Genomic DNA, 16,009 nt, shown 5'->3' on the forward strand with positions numbered 1-16,009 from the left:
ATGTCTCGCAGGTGGGGTGCGATGACAGCGTCGGCCTTGTTGAAGACGTGGTGAGGGCAGGGGTCGGTCGGCGATCCGGAGTGGATGGAGTTCATTGTGCGGATGGTGTCTTCGGTGCTGATCGGGGTCCAGGCGTGGAGGGTGGTGGTGGGGGGTGGTTGTTCGGTCGTGGTGTGCGTTGGTTGGTTGTTGAAGCTGTTGTGTATGTCCGCGATCTTGTTGTGGAAGTATGAGGCGAGGGAGTTGCAGAGGTCTTGCGATGGGGTGATGACGTTGTTTCCTGCGCTGGGGTTGGATAGCTCTTTCACGATGTTGAAGAGTTCCTTGCAGTTGTGTGCGTTGTTGTCCAGCCGGTCCTTGAATGCAGTTTTCTTGGCGGCGCGGATCAGCTGGTGGTGCTTCCGGGTGGCAAGCTTGAAGGAGGTCCTGTTGTCCGGTGTAGGTTCCCTTCTCCAGACTTTCTCGAGGGCTCGGCAGTTCTTCTTGGAGCTCTTGAGTTCGTCGGTGAACCATGGGGCTTTCTTGCTGCCGGGTCTGCTGGGCGGGGTCCTCAGCGGGGCGAGCTCGTCCGCGCAGTTGCTGATCCACTTCGTGAGGTTGTCGGCGGCCTGGCTGGGGTTCGCTGAGCTGGCAGGAGGGTGCTGGCTCAGGGAGGTGGCGAGCTGGTCGGCTGTGATCTTGTTCCAGCTTCTGCGGGCAGCCTGTTGCTGGTGGTGGTGGGTCGTCGTTCTTTTGAAGGTGAAGTGGACGCAGCTGTGGTCCGTCCATTGAAGCTCTGTGGCGTGGCTGAAGTCGATGTCTGTGCAGGAAGAGAAGACTGCGTCGAGTGTGTGTCCGGCGAGGTGGGTGGGGGTGGACACCAGCTGCTTGAGTCCAAGATTGGCGAGGTTGTCGAGCAGAGTGCTGGTGTTGCGGTCGTTGTTGTTCTCCAGGTGGAAGTTGAGGTCCCCCAGGAGGATGTAGTCAGCGGAGGGGAGGGCATGCGGGCTGACGAAGTCGGCGATGTCCTCGCTGAATTGGGTGCGTGGTCCCGGAGGTCGGTAGATCAGGGTGCCTCTGAGGGTGGTCTTCGGGTCGGTGTGGATCTGGAAATGCAGGTGTTCGGCAGTGGTCAGGGTGTTGTCGGTGCTGGTCGTGAGACGGATGGTGTTCCTGTGGATGATGGCGATGCCTCCTCCCATCTGGTTGGCGGTGCGATCCCTCCGGGTGATCTTGTAGCCCTCTGGAATGGCGATGGCGATGTCGGGAGCTGAAGAGGCGTTCATCCAAGTCTCCGTGAGGAAGGCAACGTCCGGGGCTGTGGCGTCTAGGAGGTTCCAGAGTTCGATGGCGTGTCTGTGGACGGAGCGGGTGTTGAGCAGGATGCACTTGAGGTGGGTGCTGCTGGTGTTCGACTTGGCGGGTGCTGGTGCGAGGCAGGTCCGGATGCAGGTGAACTTGCAGGCGTGGCAGCTGAAGGGTCCGTGGGTGCGTCGTGGTGTGGCTCGGTAGCATCCTGGGAATCGGCCGGTGTTGAGTGCGATGAGGGTGGCGGCGGTGTACGTCAGGCGGGTCGGTCGGGGTCCTCGTGGGCCAGGGGTCCTGGCGCTGGGCGCGATCCGGTCGCAGACGGGCGCAGACGGGCTTGCCTTTGGCGCACCTTCGGCGCTCAATCGGTGCTCCCGCTGCGCGCGTCCGCTGCGCGGTCACTCTGGGGACGTCATAAGAAGGGAGCCGGTCGGGAGGGTCTGCGGGGAGGCGGGAGCGCGATCCAATCGGCTGTCGGGGGCGGGGCCACGGGCTGGGGCGGCGGGAAACGCTGGAGCCGGCTTGGCGGCCCTCGGGTGGCTGGGGCGGCGGGAAAAGCAGGTGTGGGCTCGGCGGCCCTCGGGAGGCTGGTGCAGCGGGAAAAGCAGGTGTGGGCTCGGCGGCCCTCGGGAGGCTGGTGCAGCGGGAGCGGCAGCAGGCACAGGAGCGTGGGGGTGACCAGGCCGAAGGCGCTGTGGTCACTCCCTAGATCTTGGTCTGGCTCCCCTTAAGAAGGGAGCCGGTCGGGAGGGTCTACGGGGAGGCGGGAGCGCGATCCAATCGGGGGGCGGGGCCACGGGCTGGGGCGGCGGGAAACGCTGGAGCCGGCTTGGCGGCCCTCGGGTGGCTGGGGCGGCGGGAAAAGCAGGTGTGGGCTCGGCGGCCCTCGGGAGGCTGGGGCGGCAGGAAAAGCAGGTGTGGGCTCGGCGGCCTTCGGGAGGCTGGGGCGGCGGGAAAAGCAGGTGTGGGCTCGGCGGCCCTCGGGAGGCTGGTGCAGCGGGAAAAGCAGGTGTGGGCTCGGCGGCCCTCGGGAGGCTGGTGCAGCGGGAGCGGCAGCAGGCACAGGAGCGTGGGGGTGACCAGGCCGAAGGCGCTCTGGTCGACAATCGACATCGACAATCTTCGTTGGAAGAACAGCAAGAACATTTTAGCGATGCCGTAACGGGCAGACTTTCCCTTCATAGGCGGAAAATTGCCCCGGAACAGCCAATGGAGTCCTATAAAATTCCATTGAAGAAAAAGAAGGATTCCACTTCCACTCCTGTTCTTGTGGAACCAATTTCTCCACATGGCCATGATGTCTCACCCACCTATTCCGATGTGGACGCTGGGGAAGGTGATGATGATGATGATGATGATGAGGAGTACAGCTATCCTGTCTACACTGAGCCAGATGATACCAATGAACCCTGGGCAGCTGGTGCTGACCCAGGTGATCCTCACTCTACCCCAGACACTCAAATATATGCTGTGAAAACGTCGCCTACAGAGGATTCTGCAGCGTTTAATGCCCTCATTGAATGGGCAGCTAAAAATCACGACGTCCAGCTCCATGCTGACCCCATTGAAGTGGACTTTCTTTTTGACACCTTTTCCGTCTCAGAGAGGACTGTCAAGACTCTGCCTATGTTGAAGGGTGTCTTAAAGCATGCTGGGGAGATCTTTAAAGAGCCTACGAGAGCCAGGGTGATAAACCCTAGAATTGAGAAGAAGTATAAACCGGCACCTAGTGACCCTACTTACATCAAGGGACAGTTGCCTCTGGACTCTCTTGTTGTTTCTAATGCCCGGAAGAGGGCTAACTCACAAACAACTGGTGATGCTCCTCCCCCAGATAAAGAATCTAAGGTGTTTGAGGCATCGGGGAAAAGGGTGGCAGCTCAAGCGGCCAATATCTGGCGCATTTCAAATACACAAGCACTTCTAGCAAGGTATGACAGGGCACACTATGACACACTGGAGACCCTGTTGCAGCACATGCCAGACGAATACAAAGAGGCAGCTGAGATGCTCATCCAAGAGGGGAAGCTGATATCCAACGCTTCTATTAAATGTGCACTGGACGCGGCTGACACCGCAGCCAGAGCTATAAACACTAGTGTCATGCTGAGACGACATGCCTGGCTCAGAATCTCAGGATTTAAGCCGGAGTTACAGACCAACATTCTTAATCAGACGGTTAACCCCCGATCATCTATTTGGCCCAGAGGTGGACACCACCTTGGAGAAGATCAAAAAGGACACTGAAACTGCTAAGTCCATGGGGGCTCTGCAGTCCCAGCAGTTCAGGGGTGGTTCTTTTCGTCGCTCAAGCACTAGAGGTGTTTCTAGAGGCCAGCTCTCCCAAACCACATAGTACTATAAAGGCAACATGCAGACCACATACACCAAACAAAATCGAGGTGGATATCGTGGAAACAGCGCCAAAGGCAGAGGTCGTGGAAACAACAACTCCAGATCCTCCGCCACTAACAAACAGTGACGCCTTGTCACTGCCCCCCGACCACGCAACACCGGTCGGGGGGAGACTCCAACGGTTCCTGCCAGTATGGAAGTCCATCACCACAGACAGGTGGGTCACACAGCTTATACAGTACGGTTATTGTCTGGAGTTGACATCCACTCCACCCAACATCCCCCCAAGACACCGTCCTATGTCCGCCGAGCACTTGCACTTATTGCAGCAGGAGGTCCTCGTCATGCTGCAAAAAGGGGCAATCGAGCTCGTGCCTGTGCAAGAAAGAGGCACAGGGGTTTACTCCCTGTACTTCTTAATACCAAAGAAGGACGGGTCCCTCAGACCCATACTGGACCTCAGACCCCTCAATCAGTACATCCTGTCGGAGCACTTTAACATGCTGACCCTGCAGCAAGTCCTGCCGTTGCTCAGTCAAGGGGATTTTCTCGCAACCTTAGATCTGAAGGATGCGTATTTTCATATTCCGCTGCACCCGTCACACAAAAAATACCTACGGTTCACCATCCACAACCAACATTACCAGTTCAAGGTTCTGCCCTTTGGGGTCACCACGGCACCCAGGGTGTTTACAAAGTGCCTGGCGACAGTGGCATCACACCTAAGGAGACCGAACATTCACGTCTATCCTTATCTGGACGACTGGCTCATCCAGGCAAAGTCGGCCCAGCAGTGTGCCTCCGACATGTCCCACACCATTCACCTTCTTCACGATCTGGGATTCTCACTGAATTACCCAAAGTCCCACCTGCAACCCGCCCACATACGGCAGTATCTGGGTGCGACAATAAACACTCAGGCAGCCACAGCACAGCCGAATTCAGTGAGGGTCAGCAGCATTCAATCGCTGATACAAAATTCAGACCTCAACACTCGCTTCCAGTACGAGTGTTCATGCAGTTGATAGGCATGATGGTCTCCTGCATCTCCATAGTCCCGCACGCGAGACTACATATGCGTCCGCTTCAGGAGTGCTTAGCACGTCAGTGGACTCAGGCTCACGGACAGTTGAAAGACCTAGTGTTGGTGAGCGGTCGGGCATACTACTCTCTGCATTGGTGGAATCCACAAAACCTTTGCAAGGGACGACCGTTCCAGGAGCCTGTGCCACAGATCATCCTGACGACGGACGCTTCTCTCCAGGGATGGGGAGCTCATGTACTCCACTACACTGTGCAGGGACTATGGACACCACAGCAAAGGAAGATGCACATCCATGTTCTAAAACTGATGGCTATCTTCATGGTAATGAAAGCCTTCAAAGTACATCTGTGCAAAAAGGTCGTGTTGATCCGGACGGACAACATGACGGCAATGTACTACATTCAGAAACAGGGAGGAACACACTCTCCACAGTTGTCTCATCTGGCTCCGAGCATGTGGAAGTGGGCCATTCAGAGAAACATCTTCCTCATGGCAGAACACCTCCCAGGCAAGGACAATCAGAAGGTGGACCTGCTCAGCAGGTACAGCCACCAAATGCACGAGTGGGAGATACATCCATCAGTACTCCACCCGTACTTCCAAAGGTGGGGTCATCCAGAGATAGACCTGTTCGCCACAAAGGAGTACGCAAAATGCCGAAGCTTTGCCGCCAGGTTTCCACACCCACAGTCGCAGGGCAATGCGATATGGATGAACTGGTCAGGCAAATTTGCGTACGCTTTTCCCCCAGCACCTCTAATACCTCTGGTGGGACGCAAGCTGAAGCAGCACTCGATGACTCTCTCATCCTGGTTGCTCCAAGGTGGGCTCGCCAACCATGATACACCACGTTTCTGGAACTGTCCGTGGTGCCGCATCAGCGGCGGTGCCGCATCCGCGGCTGCGCCTCACACCCAGGCTTTTGACGCAGAGCCATGGTGACATTCAGCATCCAGATCCGCAACAGCTCAACCTGGCGATCTGGCTCCTGAGGTCTTAGAGTTTGGCTACCTCAACTTACCTCCTGACTGTATGGACATCATCCGGGAGGCAAGGAAGCCCACCACAAGAGCATGCTATGCGGCGAAATGGAAGCGGTTTGTCATTTATTGTGCAGACCACAACATTAACCCGCTGGATGCATCTATTCAAAACATCTTTTGTTATCTCTTACATCTGTACAAATGTAATCTGGCCTATGCTTCCATTCGTATACATTTATCCGCAATGGCTGCTTATCTTCAAAACAGACAGCACCTTTCATTTTTCAAGGTGCCTGCCATTAAAGCTTTTCTGGAAGGACTCAAACGAGTCATTCCTCCGCGGACGCCACCAGCTCCAGAGTGGAACCTCAATGTGGTCCTCACCAGGCTGATGGGTCCCCCTTTTGAGCCACTGCATTCCTGCGAAATTCAGTTCTTAACATGGAAAGTGGCTTTCCTTATAGCGATTACGTCGCTACGACGAGCTAGTGAACTCCAAACACTAACTATCCAAGAGCCATTTATTCAGATTCATTCTAACAGGGTGGTGCTTCGCACTAACCCTAAATTCCTTCCTAAGGTAGTGTCTCAGTTCCATATCAACCAGACTATAGAACTACCTGTGTTCTTCCAAAATCCAGAGTCACTTGCGGAGAGAATGCTCCACACACTTGACGTCAAAAGGGTCCTAATGTACTACATTGATAGGACCAAAGATTTTAGGAAGACTAAACAACTCTTTGTTGCCTTTGCGCCTCAACACAAAGGTAACCCCATTTCCAAGGCTGGTATAGCCAGGTGGATCGTTAAATGTATTCAGATCTGCTATCAGAAAGCTGTAGGGCAGGCTGTTCTAAAAACACTTTTCCAAACTGCTGCAGCTGGCACGGGCGGCCGCCGTTAATGGAGGGATTGCTATGTATTCTATGCACAGATATGAATTCAGCAGCCCACATGCCTCGAACCGAATATGCTACTTACCAGTATGCATCTGTTCTTGGCATGTAGGGCTGCTGACATTCATATCGCCTGTCCTCCTCCCCGGCGCCTGTAGCGGATGCAGCATTCACACATACTTCTAGCATGGTCATCATTCACGAAGTTACACTCCATCTTGGCCACGATGGCTAAAAACAATCTGAGGATGGAGTCGATGCCCATGCGCACTGTAGTCCAGGGGAGGAGCCACCTATCTCGTGATACTTCGAAGACTCTTCCAGGACAACAATGTGCGATCATCCGGACCCAACACTAGGCGGCGATCTATGCACAGATATGAATGTCAGCAGCCCTACATGCCAAGAACAGATGCATACTGGTAAGTAGCATATTCGTTATTTGTTTTTAGAAAAATTCCAGTTCAAATGATAGGTTCTGTCACTTTTGCAAGTTTTGCATGCAAATTAGTGTATCATTCTTCTTTGTATTGCAGTAGGTTTTCATAATGAGACCGTGATATGCATACTTCTAGACCTAGGATAGACAGTGGAGTGAGTAAATCTTTGTGAGGTATTCTTGAAAAAGAGAGATGATGATTGTAATATTTGCCTTGTAAAACATAGTTGATACTATGAAAATGCCTTGAAAAATATGAGGACACGATAACTACTTATCAATTTCATAAAAAGTAGGCCTTGATAAATTGGATGATTGTGAAACACGTGTTGGCTGAAGAAAAAAATATGGTAATTGTTTTGGAAGGCGAAGTTAATATCTTGGTTTGTTTTGGAATATTTCTGACACAGAACATATTGGAATTGTATCAAAGACATTTGATTATTAAGCAACAGAATGAAAAGATGATTTATACGATATTCTGTTGCAATGGAGGATTTTATACTAAATATGAATTTGATAATAAACATAAGAATCCATGAATGTTGCAGTTTATTGGGTCGTAAATGTCCTATTTAAGTGCCTCCTATAATATATATATGGTTTGCTTTTTCTTGATGGATGTAGTGGTTTCTTTTCTATTATGGTCCACATATTCCTTCACATGGTGCTCTCACTGGGCTTTGTTTCTTCTGATAGCCATTTCTTTATTGCCAGTGCATTGTCCGTTGTGTAACTGGTTTATCTCGCTGTATTAGAGAATGGTATAATTTTTTTGTTTACAGCGAACAGATTTTTGTGGCATTCTTTAAGTAAATTTGACTGTATGCAGCCAGTAGCCTTTGTGATTTTAAGTTACCTAGATCTGACATGTAAAAGTGAATCAGAGGGCCAAGATGGCGGCGTGAGCAGACGTGCCTTGCCGAGCTCCCGCCGCCGGTCACCAACTTAAGCATAATCACAGCATCTGCCCGACCGAGAATAGCCCTGAGGGAACGCCTGACACCGGTGACACTGCAGCGGCGACCTTTGGGCCGGTTCTGTGTCCGGCAGCAGCCTCGTCCCCGCCGAGATTGGCCGCGGGGGCGACGGCGCTTGAGGCCTGGCGCGCTCCTCGAGCCCAGGGCGAGGACGAGAGTGAGGCCGAGGTGGGTGGAGCCACGGAGCCGTCTGGGGTCAACCAAGACCGGCGGTAGCAGCGGTGGCAGGTCCGGCCCGCGCGGTGCCGCGCGAGGCTTCTCACGGCTCACCGTGGAGGCTTCTGCGGACCTGCTACACACACACCGGGAGGCGGAGCGGCCTCTGCCTGAATTGCCACCAGCCCCCGTCACCGGACCTGGCAGCGGCGCCTGGAGGGCCTGTGAGGCGCGAGGAGGTGAGGTGCCGAGGGCAGACGCGTGACCCCGACCCGAGGCGGACCCGACTCCTGCTTCCTACCTGGTCTGGCCGAGAGACGCGACCCGCAGCGGGGAACCGCCATCTTGGGTGGCCTGGCGGCGAGGCCGCGGTGGAGCGCGGTGTCGGCCTGGCCCCTTCGCACTGCGGCCACTGACGCCGCGCGTTTCGCCGGAGGCTGGGCGCAGCCCTGCCCACCCGCACACGCTGAGGCTCCGTGAGACGGACTCCGCACCTGCACCGGTTCTTCGCCTGGGAGACATACCTGGGGATTGCGGGGTCGGGCGGAGGGGCCCGAGGGAGGAGAGTGAGGAGCGGAGGCAGACGGGCCCCCCCCCCCTCAGCGGACCTACCCCGCAGAGATCACGATCCGCAGGCGCTGGGCCTGTCAGCGTGGCCCCCCACCGCCACCGGTCCCCGCCTGCAGCACTGCCCCAATCCCTGACTAAACTTGCACGCCTCGACCCTCGGCGGGGGAGGTGGTAGCCTGTCGGCCCGGGGGACACGGGGGGGATCCGCTGGGGCCCCCGCACGTGGTGGAACCGCACTGGACCTCTTGCCCTGCCTGTCGTGGTGGCACGGACTCTGGGGACACCTGCACCGGCGGCCGCGCGCTCCCAACCGCGGCCCTCACGGAGGTGAGCGGGCCCCCTTGATGTGAGGAGGCCCCTGTGGACCTGCTGCGCTCTCGCCCTCTGGGCAGGGCAACGCGGTGTGCCGCGGGCGCCATCTTAGGCGGCTTCCCGCCCGGCCTGGCCGGCGTTTCCCGCCTCGCCGTTGGACCCGGAGTCCCTGCGCCCATCACGCGGCCCCCGCCGCGCCCTGCGACGCTACATTGCTCGCCCAGGAGGGCAGAAGACTGGGAGGAACGCGGAGGTGCCACTTACACAGCATTGGTCGACCCGGACCCGGAGCGGCGCCCAGAAGGCCTAGGGCTCGATCTGCAGCCGGCAGAGGGAGGTGCCGGTGGACGCGGCTGGGGGCTTTGGGGCGATATGTCCGGCGGGAGGCCCAGAAAGGACCGTACCATTAAGGATCTCTTCACCCCCCCCTGCCATGGGGAAGCGGAATGGCCCCGCGAGCTCCAATCCCCGGGGTGACACGGACAAGAAGGTGGTGGCCTCATCGCCCCCTGGGGGAGCGGACCCCGAGGCTCCAGTCACGCGGTCCTTGCTGGAGTCCCTGTTCACTGGCCTGAGGGAAGACATCCATGCCCTAAAGAAAGAGCTCCAGGACGAGATCAAAGAGGTCCGCCGCGACACCGATGCCATAGGGGAGAGAGTGGCAGACCTGGAAACGAAGAGCGACACGCGGGACGCCGAAATAGAGGCCCTAAGACAGGAGCTGGCCCGCATCCACGACCAACAGGTGGACCTCCAGACACACGCCGAGGATTTGGAGAACCGCTCCCGGCGGCATAACATTAGGATCCGAGGAGTGAAATTGTCCCCGGACACAGAGGACCTCTTCCGGTTTACACAGGGTCTCTTCAACCACATCTTGGGCCGTCAGGCGGACGCCCCCCTGCGACTGGACATGGCCCACCGGACCGGCCCGCCGAGGGCCAACGCGACACACCCGCCAGACATCCTGGTGTGCGTGCAGGACTTCAGGACAAAAGAAGAAATCCTAAACAAGGCACGCCACATGGAGAGGATCACCTTTGGCGACCATTCCCCGGCATTATACCAGGACCTGGCTGCACTTACCCTAGAGAAGAGGCGCACCTTTCGGCCGGTGACGGCGGAGCTGAGACAGTGCAACATTTCCTACAGCTGGGGGCACCCCTTCCGCCTGGTGTTTCGGCTTGGCAATGTCCTCCATCAGCCGCGCACCCTTCGGGACGCCTGCCGAGTGCTGGGCATGGATGAACCGAGAGTCGACGACGGGTCGCCGGGAGACAAATCTACTAACGAGGCTGGCCCAGGCCGCTGGCAGCAGCAGCGGCGCAGACGCAGGCCGCGACGCCCCGCGGACACAGAGATAGAGGAGGGGCAGAGGGCGGCGGTGGAGACGGTGGCACAGGGCCTAGCGCCTGCGAACAATGGCTGACCGCTGGGAGAGCGACGCACTAGTGCCACAAGACATGGTTGGTTCGGGCTAATCTAGTCCGGCGGCGGGGGCGCGTGCAGTGCGCTCCTTGGCCTTCCCTGACGATGACATTGACTTTTCACCTGCGGTGGAGCACTTCGAGTGGGCTGACCTGCTTGCGACGTCGCCACTGCTCCCATTCTACGGACTTACCTTACCACGGGTCCAGCGGCCACGTGCCTGGACCTGGGACAATGTTGGACCACATTTCTTTGCCAGTTGGGGAGGAGGGTTGGGGGGGGATCCGGGTACGGGGTGTTGGACGTTGAGAGTTTGCACTGAGGGTAGGGGGGATCCGGGCGGGGCAGTTGCTCCAGTTGAGCGGGGACAGGGGGGGGCAGTCGGGGTTGGGGGGGGGAGTTGGGGGGGGGAGGGGCGGGGGGGGCTCTCCTTGTCCAGGGGGTTCGGACGCCACGGGAGGAACTGACGTGGCTCCCACCACGGTGTCTTCCACGACCCGCTGGCCCACAGACACGGCCTCCGGGTGGGCTTGGCATCTTTCGTACGATCCCAGATATGCCACGACACCTCATAGTGCTCACGCTTAATGTGCGGGGTCTCAACAGTCCGAACAAACGCAGGGCGATACTATCCTATCTCGAGCGCTCCAAGGCAGATATCTGCCTTCTCCAGGAAACACACCTTGTGCGCAGCGACCAGCATAGACTCAAATCCCGCGCTTTTCCATGGCAGTTCTTCTCCTCCTCCCTGAAGAAGTCTGCGGGGGTGGCGATCCTAGTGGCTAAATCCTTTGAGGGGAAGGTCCTCCAGAAAGAGGCCGAAATTAAAGGGCGGCTTCTACTCTATAGCTTCCGAATTGCGGGCCACACCTTGCTGGTGGGCTCTGTTTACGGCCCGAACGAGGGACAGGAAAGGTTCCTACATACAGCTCTAGAGACCGCTACATCCACTACACACACTCACTTGCTGCTGGGGGGGACCTCAACATCGTATTTCATAACACGGCGGACCGCTCAGGCCAAAGATCCGGACAGGTAGGGGCGCTCACAGCGGCGGGTCATGCACATTTAGCGGACTTGGGCCTCACCGATTTATGGCGACACACACACCCCCAAACCACTGCCTATACGTATTTCTCGGCTGCACACAAGACGTATGCGAGGCTGGACTATTTTCTGGGCTCCTCGCAACTGGCGTTACAGGTTGAGGGCGTGGAGATACTGCCAGCCGTTCTATCGGACCACTCCCCGGTGGTGGCGACGCTTCGTGTGGGAGCCATGCCGGCTCCACAACGACACTGGAGGCTGCGAGACGGTCTCTTGCAGCTACCTGACACCCAGACCCGGCTCACAGCCGCGATTAGCCATTTTCTGGAGCACAACGCCAATGATGACACCACGAAGGCCACCCAGTGGGCGGCCCTCAAAGCGGTCCTGCGCGGGGAAATCATCTCCATCGCCACGGCCAACAACAAGGAAAGGGAGCTGAAACGTGCCGAGCTCACCCAACGGGTGGCGGAACTGGAACAGATGCACCAGCGCACGGGGGCGGCCAGGGCATGGCGACAATTGTGCGCCGAACGGAAAATGCTGGCGGCCTTGGATCAAGACGTGGCGGAATACGCCGCTATGCGCCTCAAACACGTCTACTATACCGGTGGCGACCGTTGCGGGAGGCTGCTGGCGAGTAGGCTACGGGCGCAAACCCAGAGGCAACAAGTGCGCTCTCTCCTGTCGGCCAATGGCGACCTGATTACAGAGAACGCGGCGATTGCGGCGGCCTTCGGCAATTTCTATGCGGCGCTCTACGACGCGGATCACCTGCACCCCAATGCCGGCCCGGCCTATTTGCAGGGCGCGGAGCTCCCCACCCTTACCCAGGCCCAGGCGGACTTTCTGGAGCGGCCCATAGGCCTGGAAGAGGTCATCTCGGCCATTGCCCGCCTCAAGGTTGGGAAATCCCCGGGACCCGACGGCTATACCGCGGCATTTTACAAGACCTTTTGCCAGCAGCTTGCCCCTCTCTTGCGCGACCTGTTTAACACATTTGACACGCCTGGCGCCATACACCCGGACCTGCTAGAGGCGTCTATCTCTGTTATTCCCAAACCGGGCCGTGATCCGGCTGCCTGCGGTTCCTACAGGCCCATCTCGCTACTGAACGTAGACTTGAAGCTCTATACTGGCATACTAGCGAGCCGCATCGCACCATATATGCAACAGCTGATAGACCCCGACCAAGCGGGCTTTATCCCCCAACGGCAGACCAGCGACAACACCAAGCGGGTGCTGCACCTCATTGAGGCCGGGTCGCGCACTAAACCCGGCTGCATGCTCCTCACCATCGATGCGGAGAAAGCCTTCGACAGAGTGCATTGGCCATACCTCGACCAGGCCCTCCGTCACTTCGGCTTTGGGGAGAAACTCCGCCATCGCATCTTCAACTGCTACCGCCGGCCCAACGCCGCGGTAAGGGTGAACGGTCATACCTCCCCGAGGTTCGACATTGGCAGAGGTACGCGCCAAGGCTGCCCTCTGTCGCCGCTCCTATTCGCATTGTATATGGAGCCGATGGCTCAGAGAGTGCGCCAACATGCTCTCATTTCTGGTATCAAATTTGGGGCCGACACGCATAAGATCAGCCTGTACGCTGACGACGTCTTGCTGTCCCTTACTGACCCGATGCGATCCCTGCGTGCTCTCTTTGTGGAGCTCCACACCTTCGCCCTGGCCTCGGGTTTTAAAATCAACGAAGCCAAATCTGAGGCCCTGAACATCTCCCTAAGCCCGGACGTGGTGGCCGAGATTAAATCGGAATTCAAAATACAATGGTCGGACGCAACCGTCCCGTACCTAGGCGTTCGCCTGGCTCCTACTGTCAGGGGCACTGCGCGAGTCAATTACGAGGCCCTCACACTCAAACTCCGGGAGCAGCTCCGGCGTTGGAAACCACTTACGCTGTCATGGTTAGGCAGAATTGCCGCAGTCAAAATTACACTGCTGCCGCAGATCCTGTACCTGTTTCAGACGCTCCCCCTGAACCCCCCGACGGGTTGGCTTCAACAAACCCAATCGGAACTGTCACGGTTCATTTGGAACGGCCGGCGACCCAGGTTTAAGCACACTCTCGCCACTCTACCCCCAGCGAACGGGGGGGGTCAGCGTGCCAGACCTTACCCTGTACTTCCAGGCGGCACAGCTGCGCACCTTCGTGGAATGGTTCCAGCTGGAGTCCGGTAAACACTGGCTCTTCCTAGACCAGGCAGTGGCCGGCCGTACCCTCCAGGGCGTGCCCTTCCTACCACGCCGACACCGTCCCCCTAACCTGTACGCTTCTGAAATCACCAGCACCGCCCTGCGAGTGTGGGACAGAGTGGCCGTGGCCAAGGGGCTGACCACCTTCCCCTCACCTATGACTCCCATCTTTGAGAATCCAGACTTCTCGCCGGGCTTGGACGCCGGTACATTCACGACGTGGCGGACGACGCCCTGTAGAGCGGCGGGACACATGTTCGATATCAAGGGAATCCTCCCGTTCCAGCAGGTCAAGGCGGATTACGGCGTGGCCGAATCGGAACGCTTGCAATACCTGCAGGTGCGCCACTGGGTGCTCCACCCCTCGATCCAGCCCGGAGCCCAACGGCACCTCACGCCCTACGAACGGTGGCTGCTGACGCGCACCTCGGATAAGAAATTGATATCGGACCTTTATCAGCAGCTACTTCTCACTCAGGCACACACATACAACGCGGGCCAAGTCCGGTGGGAGAGGGACCTGGGGAGGCAGCTCACTAGGAAAGAATGGGAGGGGGTGTACCATAGAGCCAGACACTCGGCGCACCACACCGGCCTTACCGAGACATTGACTAAGGTAGCCACATACTGGTACCACACCCCTGAGAGACTACATCACTGGGATGCCCGAATCAGTGACAGATGCTGGAGGGGGTGTGGGGAACTAGGGACATTGGAGCACCTGCTGTGGAGCTGTGAGGCGCTGCGCCCCTATTGGGACCCTATCCTGGACCTTATAGATACACATCTAGAAACACAACTGCCGCGCTTCCCAGCATACATTATACTAGGCCTCCCAAACGCACTCATGTACCCTCTGAAATCCTGGCGCGGACGCTTGATCGCACTTGCGCTTGGGGCTGCGGTCCAAAACATTGTGGCCCACTGGAGGGCGATCCAGGCTCCGCAGCAACTGGGGTGGCTTCACCGGCTCTGGGCGATCCTGGGAATGGAGAAACTATCGCTGGCGGCAGCGGGGAGGGGGGCGGACTTTGCGGAACTCTGGCGGCCATTCCTCGCCTTGCTTACCGGGGAGTTTCGGGAGGTGAGCTGCCCACGCTACCTGCGTCTGCTACGCCTGGCAGAAACACCTCTCCCGGACCCCAAGACTCACGCCCGTAAGCGCACAGGCCCTGCGCGCGCAGCGTCAACTGACTGTTAGTAGTAGACCACAACCAATAGCTAAATTCCGGACATGGACATGGACAAGGAGAGGGGAGGGCTGGGGTGGGAAGGGTGGTGGGGTTGTTCACAGTTCTTTGTTTCTCGAGTTTAAAAATGCACTAGCACTGATCAGCTTGCACCGTTGTAGCACCTCTTATGACGCGGCCGGCCCATTGGGTTGTAGGCGGCTTGCTGTGTTAACAAGATGATGTACCCGCTGGCCCTGTGAGGGGTATCAGCTGGGTCGCTGACCTAGGCCTCCCTGGTGTGGTGACGGCCCCTACAGATGTCTCTGAGGTGCATTTCTCTGCCTATGCTCAATAAAATATTTAATACATAAAAGTGAATCAGAGGCCGGGTAAACTGCACCAATAAAAAAATTGGCTGAAGTGGGAATAGTATCATGTTGTACTGTTCATGTTTTGACTATTCTTCTTGTTTTCTTTGTGGAGCTCCCTAAAGAATATGTCCCCACCCCCTACCCCAACATTCTAAAGTGGTGTACACATTTAGCAAGCTGAGGTGATTTTTTTTTTTTACAACATGCTATGCCCACTATACAAAGGCAAACATGAGTGAATTGTGTATCCTCCTCTGAGGTTCCATTCCCCTATTGCAGATCTATATGTTGTTGGTCCGGGCCTCTCATTTACATGAGTTGAGACCTCGGCAGAGAGAATAGAAGAAGCAAAAACCACGACTTGTGTATTTGTTGAAATCAGTGGGTATAAAAATCATACTGAAGTCTACAAGATTCTACTGTTGTTTCACCCTCCCAACTCCTTAATTTATTTATTTGCAAAGTTTTATAAAGCGCGAACAAGACCCTTACGGGTATCAGAGTGCTGTACAGATTTGGCGAGAGCATGAGTAACCAAAACACAATGGTACAGAGGGTGTAGCTAAGTCATACATTGTCAAACAAAGTGGGGAAACAGACCAGGTCAGGGGTTTGGGGGTTGGTACGACCGGAACGGTATCAGAACCATTTCAGTCAAGCATACAATAAATCTCATCAATGGAGTACAATATGAATCAGATTTGTAGACAAAGCATGAGCACAAGTTGATGCTTCTAAAGTTCATTCAAGAGTAGCCGTT

General features: G+C 56.7%; 1 protein-coding gene across 1 annotated transcript in view; it reads left to right on the plus strand.

The window, feature by feature from the left end:
• The window catches only part of KPNA6 (karyopherin subunit alpha 6), a 495,337-nt gene that overhangs the window by 104,201 nt on the left and 375,127 nt on the right, over nucleotides 1–16,009 (plus strand). The window lies entirely within an intron of this gene.

The sequence above is a fragment of the Lissotriton vulgaris genome, chromosome 2_1 (assembly GCF_964263255.1).
Source record: "Lissotriton vulgaris chromosome 2_1, aLisVul1.2, whole genome shotgun sequence".
Taxonomy (NCBI): domain Eukaryota; kingdom Metazoa; phylum Chordata; class Amphibia; order Caudata; family Salamandridae; genus Lissotriton; species Lissotriton vulgaris.